This window comes from Rosa rugosa, chromosome 6 (genome assembly GCF_958449725.1).
Source record: "Rosa rugosa chromosome 6, drRosRugo1.1, whole genome shotgun sequence".
In the NCBI taxonomy this organism is placed as follows: domain Eukaryota; kingdom Viridiplantae; phylum Streptophyta; class Magnoliopsida; order Rosales; family Rosaceae; genus Rosa; species Rosa rugosa.
In genome coordinates this window covers 18009194-18020242 of record NC_084825.1, presented here as the reverse complement: position 1 = coordinate 18020242, position 11049 = coordinate 18009194, and positions in this window count along the sequence as shown.

The following is an 11049-nucleotide window of genomic DNA, read 5'->3' as shown; positions in this document are numbered from 1 at the left end:
CGGAGTTCGTATGATTAAGTTATGAATATTTGAAAATTGGGAATTTTCTATAAATAGGAAAAATTTCTGATTTATTCATTAAGGACAAAAAAATGGAGATTTTGCGGAATAGTCCCCCGAAACCCTCCGTCCTCTCTCCTCTCCCACGCGGCCGAACCGCTCGACCCGACCCGGCCGAACGGCCCTCCTCCGGCCTCCTCTGGCCACGGACCCGGCCTTCCCCGAGCTCGCCGTCGCACGCCCAGCCGCTCCCTGCCACCGTCTTGCCCCGCCGCTGCCCCCAGATGGAGATCGAAGACGCCCCAGCCATGTGAACCCGACCCGACCGGAAAACGACTTTTCCGGCGTTGCATGGGCCGATCGTCCCCATTTTCGTGATCTCCTCCTCATGCTGATCATCCCCATGTAAGCCTTTCATCACGATTTTGTGTATAGAACGCTAGATCATGGTTTGACTTTTTCGACGTCCCTGATTTAATCTGAATCTGATCAGACGCACGAGATTAATCCAACTTCAACGCTTGATCTAGGACGATCTAGGCCAAACCAGACTTAGCTCCAGGTATGGAAGTCGATCACCCTTTCATTTTGAACCAGTTTGTAGTTGGTCACTTTGCCATCTGAGGTGGTTGACCGTCGTTGACCGCCGCGTTGACCGCCCACTGACCACCGCTTGTGGCGGCGCATCAGACCATATTTCGAGTTTTCATTATCTAGGCGATGATCTATGCATCCATACGAGCGTTTTGATATATAACATGGTCATGTTAGAAAAAGTTGATAAATAGTGGATTTACGTTTTGACGTTACTATTTAACGTTTTTACGTTTATCTTCGGTTTACGATCTGTGAAGATCTGACCATCGGTTTTGCTTCAATTTTGGATATGTTGATCGTATGACTGTCCCGGTGACCTTGTGAGGTCACGGACGAAGATCCGACCGTTGGATCTTCGTATAATTGAGAAATAGTGATTCGGAAGGCGATTCGTGAGAATCTGACCGTCGGATTTTCATATAATTTTGTGGAGATGTTAGTAAAGGCGATTCAGGAAGATCTGACCGTTGGATCTTCGTGATAATTTTGGAGGATGATCCTAAAGGCGATCCGTGAGGATCCGACCGTTGGATCATCATTAAATTCAGATCCGACCGTTGGATCATCGTTTAATTTGAATCTGAGCGTTGGATCGTCGTTTAATTTCATATTTGAGTTGTTGGCTAAGTCAAGATCATTATTGGACTAGGTGATTGACGGTTTGAGTTGGTGGACGATTGTGGATCGTATTTTGAGCTGAATTGAAGACGCAGCGGGATTATCGAGGTGAGTAAACCTCACGTGGTTCATATTACGAACCCAATACAATTAATTGCTTATTTTGTTGCAATCATATGAACTATTGTTGGTATTACTAGACATTCCTGTGTGAATGTCTGTATATATATTATTACGTGAAATAATATGTATTGTTGGAGTTGTGTTGAGTTTATTGTTGAGAAACAATATATTGTGAGAGGTATTGAGTTTATTGTTGAGAAACAATATATTGTGAGAGGTGTTGAGTTTTATTGTTGAGGAACAATAAATTGTTGTGATCTGTGGAGATCACTAGGTCACGAGGTGACCATGGCATCTATTAGTGAATCACGCTCTCGTACCGGGCTGGTGGTTATTAATAGTATTAAATCGTAATCACGTCTGTGGCCGGACGAGTGGTTACGTTCAGTTAGAGCTCTAGTCTGTCTGCCAAATGTGGAGTGACCTTATGAGTGAAATTGAGAGTAACTCATAAGTGTCAATATATATATGGTAACCTTATGAGGGAAATTGAGAGTAACTCATAAGGGTCTATATATATATATATGAGTCTGTCTACCAAATGTTGGGAAATCTTATGAGCGAATTTGAGAGTAACTCATAAGTGTCTATATATATATATGAGAGTGAGAAAGTAACGTGGGTTTGTGGTAGTCTTGAAATCTAATAAATCAACAGTTCTTTCTTGTTTACTCATACTGGCTGTAAAAAGCTTACCGGGTTTTGTGTTGTTGCAACTCCCGGTACACTATTCAAATTGTGTAGCGGGTAATCCTACAGGACAGGAGAACCAGGACGGTGATCGTGCGGTTAGAGCAATTGTTAGAGTTTTACAACAATTGTAAGTTGTGAGGTGTGTTATGCTCATTTGAGCTTTATAATATATTGTGAGAGTGAATTGTAATAATGAACTCGAAGTTTCGAGATTTGTTTTTTTGTAATTGTAATTATTCAGGTTTCGGATTTGAATTTATTATTCAAAATTCGGGGCGTGACAGTTTGGTATCAGAGCGTAAGGTGCATATTTGGTGATGTGTCAATACCTTCCGAGTGATGGCCCGTCTGCAGCGGATCCCCATCGTGTGCTCTTCGGTATTGGCTAAGTCATTGGGTATGCGTGAGTGTTGGGAGTTGTTTAGGCCGCTAGGTCGTTTAGGGAACGTGAATACCTTCCCTATAGTATTGACTTGGTTAATATGAATTTGTATTTGACTTATACTGTGTTTTAAGTGTTATACATGTCTTAGCCAAGCATACTATACTCCTTAGGTGATGGAGATTCGAAGGGGTTGTACTTAGAACCTTACAGTTGTCTTGTAGGTTCGTATTGGAATAAGTTCAGTGGCCGCGAGTTACAATCCTTGAGGAATAGGAACCTCTTGATTCAACTCTGTTAAGTCAACGAGGATTGTTTTATGGAAATGAGGTTCTTTTGATTGTTGAAGTGTTTGGTTGAGGACATGGTGTGGACCTATGCACGTACCTAGTGTGGATACGAGTATGAATTGTTATAAATTTTGTCTTCTTAAGTTGGACGTACAGATGTTTAGATGAGGTGTACGTATCAAGGATTAGATATCTTGTTTTATAAAGAGACGTCTTAGTGGAGTTTTGGTAATTGACATGTGATACGTGATTAAAGTGACTCTGAGGCAATTATGCTGACCTTGTGTGAGATTGAATTCTTAGTGTAGACTAAGAAGGTTGTGTGGTGATTTTATATACACTACGTGGTGAACTTTTAGAAGGAAAAGTTATGAGTAAAAGTATGGGTTTTTCCCTGATGTCTATAGCAGACTTGTGAATATAGTTTTGTTCAAGTGAATGAAATTGAAATTTGAGGCCTATGTATGGTGCAGGAAGAAGCATGGAGGACATGTTAGAGTCAGGCAAGGGTTTGCCTTTGGTGATTGATTTTAGGTGATATAGTTAAACGCAATTTCAGATATTGATTTTAGTGACTTTGTTAGGTATCCATAGTGGTTCAAGTGAATTACTATGTGATATGGAGTTTGATTCGATTTCTGAATCGCTAAATGTTAGGGATTGAATTGTGGTGAGTTTTTGTTGAAGCAATTGATAGATGAAATTATCGAGATTCTATAAGAGTTGTAAGAGTAACTCTAAAGACGTGGGTTTTTCCTAGCTAACTCAGGATGTGTTTAGCTTTATTAATCCCTGAATTCTAGCGACGAAATTGTTTGTGTTTGGTTTGACTCAGAGGATGCTAGCTAGACCTCTGTGCAACTTAATTGATTGTTGGATTCTTTTTGAGTGATTGTTTTTATTGCATCATTATGAAAGATGTGTGCAGTAGAGTTGTTTATGGTTTTGAAAATAGTATTGGGTGACCAAGGTTCGATCCTTGGTGTTGTTGTTGGTTAAACAAAAAGAAGAAACAACATGCACACCATCTTATTGATTTTATATTACAAAAAAAAAAAAAAAAAAAAAAAAAAAAAACGAGGACTATGCTATACTAAGCCTAGTCAGCAGCTCCGGATGGATTTAGGCTGAGCTCAAGAGAAACGTTTGAGCCACTGTGGTAACCGCCTGAGCCACCAGAATAGTAACCAAAAGCGCTACCTTCCTCGGAAGTAGCCTTCAGGTTACCAAAGACGTCCTCGCCGTGCACGGGGAACAGAGGAAGAGTTTGAACCTCCTGGTGATCTCCTCCTCGTTGTTGCAGGGATGTTTGTCCTCCTGTTGTGCCAAAAGAGTTGTACTGGTATTAGTGTTGAAGTGTGAGGAAGAATACGAAACAAAATTTAAGTAAATAAATCCTTCATTACCAGTAGAATAGGTGGAACCAAAGTTGAGATCAATGGATCTACCATCATCAGTAGAACTAGTGGACCCAAAATTGATGTCAATGGATCCACCAGCTGGCCCAAAATTGATGTCGATGGATCCACCAGCACCAGTAGAACCAGTGGACCCAAAATTGAGATCAATGGATCTACCAGTACCAAGAGAACTAGTTCTCATGGGCACTGGAGCAGCCTGATTACACCTATTCATCTGCTTCTCTCGAGCCCTGACGTTCTGGAACCAAAAGTAAATGTTCTTACCCTCAACATGCCCATACTGGTTCAGCTGGAGACAGATCTCGTGAATCTGCTCTGTAGTTGGGCACTTAAATCCCTTGACATAGTAAAGATCCTTGAGGATTCTTATTTGTTCTGGAGTAGGAATCCACCTGGTACGGCTTCGCCAGAAATCCATGTTGGCACTACTTCCAGCTGCTTGGGTGTTTCCTCCCTCCTCTGTTGGTTGCTGTTGTTGTGGTTCCATTTGTTGCGGGGTTTGGAGCTCCATTAGTTGCAGAGTTCGTGGCTCTTGGGTCATGGGGTGAGAGGATGTGGAAATCGAGGAATACATGGTTTAGTGTTTGAGGGAGATTTTGTTAGAAGGATTGGAGTTGTTGAACTGGTGATTGGAGATCTGAGATTCTCAGAGGAAAGATGAGATCGAATCTTCAAATGGAAGAAAAGATCTGAGAAAGAAGGATTGAAGATTTGGAGGAAAAGATTGAAGATCTGAAAGTTCAGAGGAAAGATGGGATTGAATCAACTAGATGGGAGAGAAGATCAGAAGAGAAGGATTGAAATTGATGAAGAAAGGATTTGAGTTTCGAGAGGAAGGCTGCAGAGTTTGAGAGAGAATGGCTGGGGAAAATTTCTTTTCTTTGGTGTGAACAGTTTTTCTCCAGGATGCACCTATTTATAGAACGAGGTGAGCAGATCTCCACCGTTGGATGGACGATCTCTGAGATTCAATCCACGCGTTGGATTAAAGTCGCCCCGAAACCCGGAAAAGCTGTTGGCGCGTGGAGAGCGTGTAAGGGGACCGAGGGAATCTCGAGGCGCTGTGGCAGACAGCTGTAGCCGAAAGCAGATTTGACTGCCGTAAATCACGGAAGGGATAAGCCGTGACACAAGTGGGCCGTACTTGGGCCTGTCTCGGATCAAGGCATCACTGTAGCTGTGGGTGGAGGCCTGATGGGCCGAGTTTCAGAAACAGTTTTGGACATGATGGGCCGAGTTTCTGAAACAGTTTTGGATGAGTTGGGCTGGATTTCTGTAACAGTTTTGGATACGTTGGGCTGGGTTTCTGCAACAGTCTTGGATGTTTTGGGCCGAATTGTTTAAACAGTTGAAACAGTTGGTTTAAATAAAAGGATTTGTATGGATAATAACGTGAGCAGCCGTGCTCGAGTGGTTGAGTGTACAGTTCGTGTACAAGAGGTCTGAGGTTCGAACCTCGCCTCTCGTTTATTTTTATTATGTTCGTTATGACATAATAAGTATAAAATTTGTACACATTATATTAAGCACAGCTTGTGCTCCAGTGGTTGGGGGACAAAGGTTTCGTGCGGCAGGTTGAGGTTTCGAACCTTGCCTCCCCCGTTATTTTATTTATGTCGCTTATGACATAATAAATATAACACGTGAGCATATATTAATGAAGGCAGCTCTTGCTTCAGTGGTTGGGAGCAAAACCTTCGTGTTTGAGGTCGGGAGTTCGAACCTTACCTCTTACAAATATTTTTGGATCTCGTATATGCTTGATATACGGACGTATATACGGTATGTACGGTATACATACGTATATACGGTCTGTACGGTATGTATACTTATATACAGTTGTACAGTATGCATACGTATATACGGTCTGTACGGTATGCATACGAATATACAGTTGTACGGTATGCATACGTATATACGATCTGTACGGTATGCATACGTATATACGGTATGTACAATTTCATACCGTAGCCGAGCTGGAAGTTGGTGGGCCGATTGGTAGGCCCAAATAGTAAGCCCAAATAGTAAGCCCAAATGGTAGGCCCAAATGGTAAGCCCAATTGTTCGGCCCGAATAGTAGGCCCAAATGTTAAACCCAAAGTGGTTTGGGCCGGTTCGAAATGTGGATGGTCCGATTTCTTCAGGCCCAATTGGCCAGCCCTAATGCTTAGCCCAAGGATTGAACAAGCCCAAGTCATCGTCACTGGGTGACATATTTTATTGGCGTGCTTTTGGGGATGATTTGTTTTGAGTGATGCATCTCTATTGTTGTGAAGAAAGGTGCATGCTTGAGTTTTACTATGGAGATTTACCGTGATGCTAATTGAGTAGCGAAACACTTTGTGGGAGTGTTTACTGTGCTTGTATGCCAGTACAGAGTGATGATCTATGTGAAGATCTATGTGAAGATCTATGTGAGGATCTATGAGATGATCCATGTGACGATTTTGTGTATGTGATGTGGAGTGTTGTTGAGCAGTTGTTTTGTGAATTTACATTGTGATGAAAGGATTTAGTGGCCCTAGGAATGTATTTTTATACAAAGGATTGTGGCTTTGTAGATTACTACAGATTTGGAAAAGATGGAGATTCTATGATTAGGTCAACCTTAATCGAGAGGAATTGACTTACGCTCAAATTTCGGGACGAAATTTCTTTAAGGAGGGTAGATTGTAATACCCCGAAAAATCCAAATTAATTTCCGTGGATTTTTAGAAATGATTTCACGATAGTAGGAGCGAGTACGAAGCTTGGAGAAGTTGTGGAATTAGTTCGAACGATTTTATTTTCGAAAACGAACGTTTTTAGGGGGTCAACAAAGTTGACTTTTTATTCGTTCAAAATTTGGGAAAACTTCCTTCATGAAAGTTGTAGAGCTCGTCGATACGAGTTCGTGGACATGTGGAACGCATTATTCGGAGTTCGTATGATTAAGTTATGAATATTTGAAAATTGGGAATTTTCTATAAATAGGAAAAATTTCTGATTTATTCATTAAGGACAAAAAAATGGAGATTTTGCGGAATAGTCCCCCGAAACCCTCCGTCCTCTCTCCTCTCCCACGCGGCCGAACCGCTCGACCCGACCCGGCCGAACGGCCCTCCTCCGGCCTCCTCTGGCCACGGACCCGGCCTTCCCCGAGCTCGCCGTCGCACGCCCAGCCGCTCCCTGCCACCGTCTTGCCCCGCCGCTGCCCCCAGATGGAGATCGAAGACGCCCCAGCCATGTGAACCCGACCCGACCGGAAAACGACTTTTCCGGCGTTGCATGGGCCGATCGTCCCCATTTTCGTGATCTCCTCCTCATGCTGATCATCCCCATGTAAGCCTTTCATCACGATTTTGTGTATAGAACGCTAGATCATGGTTTGACTTTTTCGACGTCCCTGATTTAATCTGAATCTGATCAGACGCACGAGATTAATCCAACTTCAACGCTTGATCTAGGACGATCTAGGCCAAACCAGACTTAGCTCCAGGTATGGAAGTCGATCACCCTTTCATTTTGAACCAGTTTGTAGTTGGTCACTTTGCCATCTGAGGTGGTTGACCGTCGTTGACCGCCGCGTTGACCGCCCACTGACCACCGCTTGTGGCGGCGCATCAGACCATATTTCGAGTTTTCATTATCTAGGCGATGATCTATGCATCCATACGAGCGTTTTGATATATAACATGGTCATGTTAGAAAAAGTTGATAAATAGTGGATTTACGTTTTGACGTTACTATTTAACGTTTTTACGTTTATCTTCGGTTTACGATCTGTGAAGATCTGACCATCGGTTTTGCTTCAATTTTGGATATGTTGATCGTATGACTGTCCCGGTGACCTTGTAAGGTCACGGACGAAGATCCGACCGTTGGATCTTCGTATAATTGAGAAATAGTGATTCGGAAGGCGATTCGTGAGAATCTGACCGTCGGATTTTCATATAATTTTGTGGAGATGTTAGTAAAGGCGATTCAGGAAGATCTGACCGTTGGATCTTCGTGATAATTTTGGAGGATGATCCTAAAGGCGATCCGTGAGGATCCGACCGTTGGATCATCATTAAATTCAGATCCGACCGTTGGATCATCGTTTAATTTGAATCTGAGCGTTGGATCGTCGTTTAATTTCATATTTGAGTTGTTGGCTAAGTCAAGATCATTATTGGACTAGGTGATTGACGGTTTGAGTTGGTGGACGATTGTGGATCGTATTTTGAGCTGAATTGAAGACGCAGCGGGATTATCGAGGTGAGTAAACCTCACGTGGTTCATATTACGAACCCAATACAATTAATTGCTTATTTTGTTGCAATCATATGAACTATTGTTGGTATTACTAGACATTCCTGTGTGAATGTCTGTATATATATTATTACGTGAAATAATATGTATTGTTGGAGTTGTGTTGAGTTTATTGTTGAGAAACAATATATTGTGAGAGGTATTGAGTTTATTGTTGAGAAACAATATATTGTGAGAGGTGTTGAGTTTTATTGTTGAGGAACAATAAATTGTTGTGATCTGTGGAGATCACTAGGTCACGAGGTGACCATGGCATCTATTAGTGAATCACGCTCTCGTACCGGGCTGGTGGTTATTAATAGTATTAAATCGTAATCACGTCTGTGGCCGGACGAGTGGTTACGTTCAGTTAGAGCTCTAGTCTGTCTGCCAAATGTGGAGTGACCTTATGAGTGAAATTGAGAGTAACTCATAAGTGTCAATATATATATGGTAACCTTATGAGGGAAATTGAGAGTAACTCATAAGGGTCTATATATATATATATGAGTCTGTCTACCAAATGTTGGGAAATCTTATGAGCGAATTTGAGAGTAACTCATAAGTGTCTATATATATATATGAGAGTGAGAAAGTAACGTGGGTTTGTGGTAGTCTTGAAATCTAATAAATCAACAGTTCTTTCTTGTTTACTCATACTGGCTGTAAAAAGCTTACCGGGTTTTGTGTTGTTGCAACTCCCGGTACACTATTCAAATTGTGTAGCGGGTAATCCTACAGGACAGGAGAACCAGGACGGTGATCGTGCGGTTAGAGCAATTGTTAGAGTTTTACAACAATTGTAAGTTGTGAGGTGTGTTATGCTCATTTGAGCTTTATAATATATTGTGAGAGTGAATTGTAATAATGAACTCGAAGTTTCGAGATTTGTTTTTTTGTAATTGTAATTATTCAGGTTTCGGATTTGAATTTATTATTCAAAATTCGGGGCGTGACATGTAGGCTCAAAGGGGTTTATCTAAGGGGGTCCCACGACGGGCACAAATAGGGACACAGGCTTATTTGGCAATGGTGGTAGTTCCTAGGTGCCTCTATCCTTTCCAGAATCAGGGCCATGTATTGACAAAACGTCTTAACAAGCACAAGAGCGAATTCTAGCATTCTCTAGTCCATTAAACTTAATCTATGGCATGTAATCAATCAAGATGAAAGAATAATGAGATCAACAGAATCATCGCCAAGAAAATAAGAGTATAATTCATTTTTTTTTCCATTAATCACTCAACAAAGAAAGGGCACATGGCTCAAATTCTCACAAGGGTTATTATGAATCATAACTTATCATCCACATGTTCATATTCTGTACCAAAGTTACGCATGCACCATATCTACTACACATTCATATGCTTTTCATAAATCATAATTAACCAAAGAATATCATCAAATATTATCCCAATCTTGTGATCCTCTTTTAGCCTTAATTTCAGAGATATAAGCTCATCCTAGACAGTTAAAAGGGCATCCTATGACTCAAAAATAAAAACAAAGGACTAAGACTCAATAAATAAAATCAACGAAATTTTTTTAATTTTTGACATTTTTCGATTTTTTTGTATTTTCCAATATATCTGACTCAAAATAAAAGACTCAAATATAAATCCCTTCCCCCACACTTAAATATTGCATTGTCCTCAATGTAATCAATCATAAGCATGCAATGAAACAAATAAGCATAGATAGAAGACATTTATGAAAATAAATCCTAAAATAAAAACAAAAGAGAAAAAAAATAAAAAATAAAAAGAGATAGGGAAAGAGAAAGCAAATCTGTGTAGGTAGACTCCTTCACAGCTACTTCTGAATTGGGTTGCCTCCCAAGCAGCGCTTGAGTTTAACGTCTTTCAGCCAGACAGAATAGAAATTAGAAAGTTAGTAACTATAATTAACTAAGAAATACAAAATATACAATTTGGGAGATATTTTTTTTTATTTTTTTTTTATTATTATTTTTTTATTTATTTATTTTTGTTTTTTTTTTTTTTTGTAAAAAGCTGAATTTAATAAGACTGAATGAATGCATTTTATTTTATTATTTTTTTATTTTTTATTTTTTTTATTTTTTATTTTTTATTATTATTATTATTTTTTTTTAAAATATAGGACTCAAAATGAAAGACAAAAATATTTATAGGATTCAAAATGAAAGACAAAAATATAAATCCCTTCCCCCACACTTAAATATTGCATTATCCTCAATGTAATCAATTAAAAGCATGCAATGAAATAAGTAAGCATATAGGGATGGAATTTACGAAAATAACTACTAAAACAAAAAGAAAATGGAGGAGTAAAAGGGGAAGAGAAAGCAAATCTGATTATATTCTGAATTGGGTTGCCTCCCAAGCAGCGCTTGTATTTTACGTCTTGCAGCCAGACGGTACCTACATTAAATAAAGTTAGTAACTTAATATTAACAAAGAAATACAAACAAAAAAAAAAAAATAATAATAAACAAGTAACTATGAATTACAAACTACAAGTATAATTAACAAGTATTTTGTACATAAGACACAAGTTAAGTACACAAGTGAGTATAAAACGTAAAAAGTATTTTTACAAGTATAAAGTGTGAAACAACAAAATAATTTACACGTAAAGAGTATGCACAAGTATTTCTTTTGTTATAAACATT